This window comes from Camelina sativa, chromosome 3, assembly GCF_030686135.1.
Source record: "Camelina sativa cultivar CO46 ecotype springtype chromosome 3, ASM3068613v1".
Classification (NCBI taxonomy): domain Eukaryota; kingdom Viridiplantae; phylum Streptophyta; class Magnoliopsida; order Brassicales; family Brassicaceae; genus Camelina; species Camelina sativa.
Genome location: NC_141882.1, coordinates 19,826,622 through 19,834,365, shown reverse-complemented (window position 1 = coordinate 19,834,365; position 7,744 = coordinate 19,826,622). Strand labels below are relative to the sequence as shown.

Sequence of the window (7,744 nt, the reverse complement as noted above, 5' to 3'; positions counted from 1 at the left end):
CTTCAAATCCTTCTTATACTTGTCCTCTTGATCAGTTGAGGAGCTTCTTATGGTCCTATCATAATCCTCATTATAATTGCCATCAGATTGAGCAAGATTCTCAAACAATTCCCATCCATCTTCCACATTCTTGTTGAGGAAGTTGCCATTAGAGGCTGTATCAAGAAGCATTCTTATCTTGGGAAGCACTCCTCTATACAAGGTGCTTAGAAGTGACTCATTGCTGAAGCCATGGTGAGGACACTGAGTCTGGAATCCTTTAAACCTCTCTCAAGCTTCACAAAAGCTCTCATTATTCCTTTGAGCAAACCCAGAAATCTCATTCCTCAGCCTTGCAGTCCTTGCATTGGAGAAGAACTTGGCCAGAAAAGCTTTCTTGCATGCATCCCATGTGGTGATAGCTCCAGTAGGAAGAGTCTTCTCCCAAAGGTGAGCTTTGTCTCCAAGAGAAAATGGGAAGAGCCTTAATTTGAATCCATCTTCACTCACTCCATTGATCTTAGTGAGTCCACATATTCTGTCAAACTCATCAAGGTGATCTAGTGGATCCTCCATTGGCAACCCATGAAACTTGTTGGCTTGTATCATTGAGATCAATCCACTCTTGATCTCAAAGTTATTGTTTGCTACTGAAGGTGGCACAATTCCAGCCCTTTGGTTGTGGGTATTGGGTGCATCTCCTGCACCAATGTGCCTTGGTCTCTGCTCATGGATAGCTTGTTGCTCCATGATGTCTTGACCTTGTTGTTGTTGAACTACTCTTCCTTGCTTATGTCTCAAACCCTTTTGTAGCCTATGGATGTTGTCAATAGGCTGTTGAAGACTGTCTTTGCCTTTTGACCTTGTGTGCATCAACAAACTCTACTACAGACTCGAACAGGTACACGGTCGAGCGCAGGCTCGAGTGGGTGGTCGAGTCGACTGGGAAGTAATGGCTATTTAGTTCCGGCTTCTGGCTCGATCAAGTGCTGGATCACTGCTCGGTCGAGTGGTGGTCGAGTAGGTGGTCGAGTGGTACCTAAAACACAAAACAGCCAAGCAAAGGAAGATTCGAGTTCACTAACTTCACAAGTGTTTAAACGAACTTAATCTTAGACTAATAATGATCCTAAATGTCACAAAACACACTCAAATGGGCAACGGTGCCAAATTGAAACTGACTTTCTTTGTGGTGTGTGAATGAATGATGTATGGAATGATGATGTATGGAATGAATAGAAGTCAGGGTGTTTCAATTCCCCTTATGCAGTTGCAGTATAAGAGGTGTCAATCCTATCTGAGTGCTTGTGAACAATTAAGATGTGCATATGAGTCTAAGTCAAGCCAATTGTAAAGATTGTTTGTCACTAACAATCCTAAAATGAGATATGAAATGCAGAAAGTAAAAACAACTAGAACAAGATACTAAATGCAAACAGAACATACAAATTAAAGCTATAATGAAACTAGAACAGAGATAGACACTATGCTAATGAACTAATGCAAGACAAGTAATGAACAGGAAACTACGTGAATGCAATGGAAATGAAACAGGAATGAAACAAGACAATCACAAATCAAAAACACAAGTTCTGGGGATGAACTCGAGCAGCACTCGACCGAGTGTAGGTCGAGTACGTGGTCGAGCTAGCCTAAATGTGAAAACAGAGCAACACAAGAAAAACAGAGCAATGCTAAAACTAATCAAACAACAAGCAAGCAATGATATTTAGACTAAGATTTCAATAAACAAAGAAGGCCTTGAGGAGGGATTCATGGGCTGAGCTAATCATTGTGGTTATCTAACTTGGTCAACAAATCTCAAGCAAACTTTGAGCTGATCTCTAGACATACTATTCTAAGACATGTTTAATCCACTCTCATGGCAAGAAACAATCAAACCTATGCATTTCTAGACTTGTTCTCACAAAGAAAAGAATCTACACAAGCAGGCATTAAGCAATACATCTCAAACCAAACAAGACTTCTAATCTCTTAGCAAGCCTAATGGTAAGCTCTAGATCTAGCCTTATCTATGCTCCTTAGACATTGGTGTGATGCTAAGATGCTTGAAATCAAACCCTACCTTCTCAGATATAGGATCAGCATTAAGATCATCTAGCCTAGAAGAGATCTACAACAATCAAGCTTGACCAAATCAAACAAACCACAAGATCAACCCAGCCTAACCCATCCTCAAGGTCCTAAGCAAACTACTCACAAGAACACATGGTGAAATATGTCAAAAACTCAGAAAATAATGAAACTTGCATCATTAGAAAGATGAAACAGAGATCTACAATGTTGATGAAGAAATAAAACTCGAAATCTTAATATTTTGAAAGTTATGAAACAAACAAAATACAAGAATCTAGTCTTTCTTTCTTAAACAAGTACAAAATCTAAAATAAAAAAAGTGCAAAAGGAATAAAATCTAAAAAAAGGTAAAAACTAGGCTTTAGACTCTCTAAAAAGCTGGACTCTTTGGTGGCTGCAGGTACAAGGGCTTTATATAGGAGATGAGGTGGAAGCCCTAAAAATACAAAAAGTCAAAGCAGTCAACGGCTCGGTCAACTCGACCAGTGCTCGGTCGAGTGGCTGGTCGAGCTGGCTTGTCTCGTCCATTCTCCACTCGGTCGAGTCCTCCTCAGCACACGGTCGAGTGGTGGTCGAGTGGTGCGGTCGAGTTGGACTCCGGACCTTGATTCTACAGCCTTAACTCTCTTGTTTTCTCCTCAGGATTGCTTCACTTCTCCTCAGCATTGCTTACATGCTCCTTAAGCTCCAAAATCACCTGTTTATGCATGAAAAGATGCAAATGCAATGCAACTATACTCTAATGCATGATTAGTCCTAAAGCTACACAATAATTGCCTAAATGGATAGCAAAAGATGCAAAAGTTGTGAATAAACTAAGGGAAAACAAGGTAAAATATATGAACATCACCTTATACCCATTTTGTCCAAAAACAGGCTAAAACCGAGAAAATAGGCTACAACCTAGAAAACATTGCTTAGAACCTGTAAGCAGCTTTTTTAGTGTTTCTCGGGTTAAAATTTATCACAATCCAATGCAACTGACTAATTATAAGAGTTTGAGATGGATTTGGAGAGTTTAAAAAACACTTATACCAATTTTGTCCTAAATAAGACTAAAACCGAGAGGCTTATAAGCTTTAAATAGCTTTGTTAGTGTTTCTTGGGTTGAAATGTATCACAATCCAATGCAACTGACTAATTATAAGAGTTTGAGATGGATTTGGAGAGTGTAAAAAACACTAATACCCATTTTGTCCCAAAACAGGCTAAAACCGAGGAAATAGGGCTCAGAAGCTGTAAACAGATTTGTTAGTGTTTCTAGGGTTAAAATTTATCATAATTCAATGCAACTGACTAATTATAAGAGTTTAAGATGGATTTGGAGAGTTTAAGACCATTTTGTCCCAAAATAGGCTAAAACCTAGAAAACATGCTAAAAGCGAGAAAACATAGCTTAGAAACTATAAACAGCTTTGATAGTGTTTCTAAAGTTAAAATTCATCTCAATCCAATGCAACTAATAAATTATAAGAGTTTGAGATAGATTTGGAGAGTTTAAAAAATACTTATACCCATTCTGTCCCAAAACAGTCTAAAATCAAGAAAACAGGGGTTAGAAGCTGAAAACAGCTTTGTTACTGTTTCTAGGGTCAAAATGTATCATAATCCAATGCAACAGACTAATTATAAGAGTTTTTGATGGAGTTGGAGAGTTTAAAAAACACTTATACCCATTTTGTCTCAAAATAGGCTAAAACCGAGAAAACAGGATAGAAGCTGTAAACAGCTTTGTTAGTGTTTTTAGGGTTAAAATGTATCATAATCCACTGCAACTGACTAATTATAAGAGTTTGAGATGGATTTGGAGAGTTTAAAAAACAGTTATACCCATTTTGTCTCAATAACAGGCTAAAACCGAGAAAACAAGGCTTAGAAGCTGTAAACAGCTTTGTTAGTGTTTCTAGGGTTAAAATGTATCATAACCCAATGTAAATGACTATTTATAAGAGCTTGAGGTGGATTTGGAGAGTATAAAAAACACTTATTCCTATTTTGTCCCAAAACAGGCTAAAACCGAGAAAACAGGGCTTAGAAGCTGTAAACAGATTTGTTAGTGTTTCTAGGGTTAAAATGTATCATAATCGAATGTAAACGACTAATTATAAGAGCTTGAGATGGATGTAAAGAGTTTAAAAAACACTTATTCCTATTTTGTCCTAAAACCGAGAAAACATAGCTTAGAAACTGTAAACAGCTTTGTTAGTGTTTTTAGAGTTAAAATGTATCACAATCCAATGCAACTGACAAATTATATGAGTTTGAGATGGATTTGGAGAGTTTAAAAAACACTTATACCCATAAGTGTTTGAAATTGTAGATTTGGAATCTCAAGCCCTCCGTCTTCGATGACCCCACGTTCTCAAGCCGCCTGTCTTCGATGATCCCACGTCTTCGATTTGTTTTTTCTTCTTTCTATTTTTTTTTCTTTTTTTCTGTATTTTTTTTTTGTTTTGAAAGAAGATGAATATATAGAAGATGAAAGAAAGAAAAAGATAGAAATTAAAGGATAAGTACCGGTTGAGTGGCTATGATACCACTTGATACGTCCAAATTCGAGGATCACTCAGCCGGATTAGAAAGGATAGAAAATCGCCAAGGTGCAAGGTGCAACAAGGGAGATTTGATGGATTGAGGGGTCGCACAGTAGTTACGGAAGGCTGCTGATATACCCAACTTCAATCGCTGCTAGATATGAGACACTAGTCCAGCAAAAGGAGGTTGTTGCTTGGATATTACACACCAAGAAACAAGAAAGTGTTCTAGACAAAGAACAAAGAGATAAACTCATAAAATGAAAAGGAAATTGATTGATTATTCTCAAATGAGATTACATGTGTTTATACAGAGATTTGAAACTTGGTAACAAGGCCAAGTATTAATTGTTCTTGAAACTAAAAGAAAATAAATATAGATAGTTGAACGAAGATTCAACTCTTGGTGCATGTTTCTCTTCCCAAGGTGTCCTTCGCAAGGTGAATTGAACTCCATTTTCATCACTCCTCTTTGACCACAAAATAAAATGATTATTTTGGGCTTTCTTCGGCTTGTATTAGGCTGAAAGTGGACTAGAATTGGTAGACAACATCCCCAATATTATTCCCCATGCTCTCCTTGCCCATAATCTCTTGAATTAGCCCAATTAGTGTATCCTTGAACTTCTCTCTCTTTCACTGCTTGGTCTAATTTTTCTGATGAGAAACAACATAGGCCGTACCATTTCTTCACTTTTGTCTTAGTAGAAACAACACCTGGTTGCCATACATAATTTTGGAAGCTCTTAAACCAATTGCACCTAAAACTCTTCAAGTGAACAACTAGATTAACCTCCTATCGCAAATGAAATGTATCCCAAATGGTTGTTTGGCTGGAAGAATTGATCTTCAAATTTTTTCATGTTGAACAAGGCTCAAGGATCTTCTTGGATGGGCTCATGATCATATCAAAGATCCTTGGAGTCTTCAAAAAATGATAAATGCGATTGCATGAAATATACTAACATATGTGATCATAGCAGCACTACTGCACCAGATCCCATCAGAACTCCGCAGTTCAACATGTTTGGGCGAGAGTGACACTATAATGGTTGACCCCCTCCCAGGAAGTCCTCGTGCTCCATCGCTTTTTGTGGTTTTTTGCAAGATGATAGTACGTAAACAATCGTAACTTTCACACCGTGAGTACCTACGTGACCCATAATACCATTTTGAAAACTTCTAACAAGTCGATGGGTCTTTGTACCATTGGGCCATTTTTGGGACCAGATTTTGACTCTAAAAGGCTTTTCGGGTTTTTTACGATCCCTACACAATTTGGGGATCAAAACTTCTGTTCAGATATTTTTATGGCCTGTTTTTCAAGTTTGGACGCACGTCCATGGTGACAAAACCAGCCACATATCAAGTGGGATCCACATTGAATGATCCTTAGAGTCTTTGGAAAAGGATAAATGCGATTGCATGGTATATAGTAATGGATGTGATCATAGCAGCACTAATGCAACAGATCTTATCAGAACTTTGCAGTTAAGCGTGTTTGGGCGAGAGTAGTCCTAGGTTGGGTGACCTCTCCAAAATTCCTTGTGTTGCATCCGTCCCTTTTTTTATTTTGGGTTGTTCCGCAAAACGATAGTACATACACAACGTTGTAACTTTCATACCGGGAGGATCTAAGCGACCCATAATACCGTTTTGAAAAGCCTCAAGAGAACTTCTGGCAAGGTAATGAGTATTTGTACCATTGGACCATTTTTGGGACCAGATTTTGAGTTTAAAAAGGCTTTTTGGGCTTTTTTTATATCTTAACACCATTTGGGGATCAAAAACTCTATTCAGACATGGTTATGGCTTGTTTTTCGATTTTGGAAGAACGTCTAAGGATCCACACTGAATGATTATTAGAGGCTTTGGAAATGGATAAATACGATTGCAAGAGATATACACACGGATGCGATCATAGCAGCACTAATGCATTGGATCCCATCAATACTCCGCAGTTAAGCGTGCTTGGGCGAGAGTAGCACAAGATGGGTGACCTCATGGGAAGTTCTCATGTTGCATCCCTCTTTTTTTTTGGTTGTTTTGCCAGATGATAATACATATCCAACGTCGTAACTTTCAAACCGTGAGAACCTACATGACCTATAATACCTTTTTGAAGAGCCCCAAGAGAGATTTTGGCAAGGCGACGGGTCTTTGTTCTATTTGACCATTTGCAATACCAGATTTTGACTTTACCGGCTTTTTGGGTTTTTTTACCCTCACACAATTTGGGGATCAAAAGCTGTGCTCGGACATGGTTATGGCCTGTTTTCGAGTAGCAGTACGATGGGTGACCTCTCGGGAAGTACATGTGGCGTGACAATTGGTGTTTTGTACATTTGGACCATTTTCGGGATCAGATTTTGAATTTAAAAGGCTCTTTTATTTTTCAATTAATAATCTAAACATAATAAAACAATTCTGGTGGAAAAAAAAATAAAAAAAAAAATTGAATAACGTCTTTAATCATTATGAGAAATAATAAATTGGTCTTAGGACAAATCTTCTAATTTTCAAAAAAAAATATGTAATTATTGTCTTCTTAATTAATAATAGAGATAATGAATTCATACTCTGTTCTAAAAATCGGTCTAGGCGCCCGTGTAATCGCCGGTTACACGCTAGGCGACTCTTTACCGCTGGTATTTTACTGTAATCGGCCAACAAATCAGAATTATCAACAAATCCGATTTTCCAATTAATCGCTAGGCCATCCTCACTGTCCGACTAATGCCTAGCGATTTTTAAAACAGGGTTTCATACTGAGTATTTCATGTAAATTTCAATTATTTTGAAGTTTAAATAATTCAAAATACATTTGAATTAGTATATGACTTTTTACTGAGTATTTCATGTAAATTTCAATTATTTTGAAGTTGAACTAGTTTATGTGCAAACTTGCAAATTTGTGGTGAACTTGGTTCTTCTGTGAACTTTCTCTTACATGTAAAAAAGAAATATTGCAATGATCCAAACGAGTAATTTCAATTAATGTTGAATCAACATTGTTGATGTACAAATCAGATTTTTTTTTTTTTTTTTTTTTTTTTTTTTTTTTTTGAAGCATAACTCGGCAAAAGAGGAAAGAAAAAGAACATCAGTGATAAAAGCATAGAAAGCAACACAAG

At 37.3% G+C, this 7,744-nt stretch overlaps 1 non-coding gene across 1 annotated transcript; it reads left to right on the top strand.

Moving 5' to 3' along the window:
• The first annotated feature begins 226 nt into the window (after positions 1-226).
• Positions 227-333, top strand: LOC147947564 (small nucleolar RNA R71). Its single transcript, XR_015595599.1, has one exon. It is a non-coding gene; the product is annotated as a small nucleolar RNA R71 (small nucleolar RNA).
• Positions 334-7,744: the final 7,411 nt, after the last annotated feature.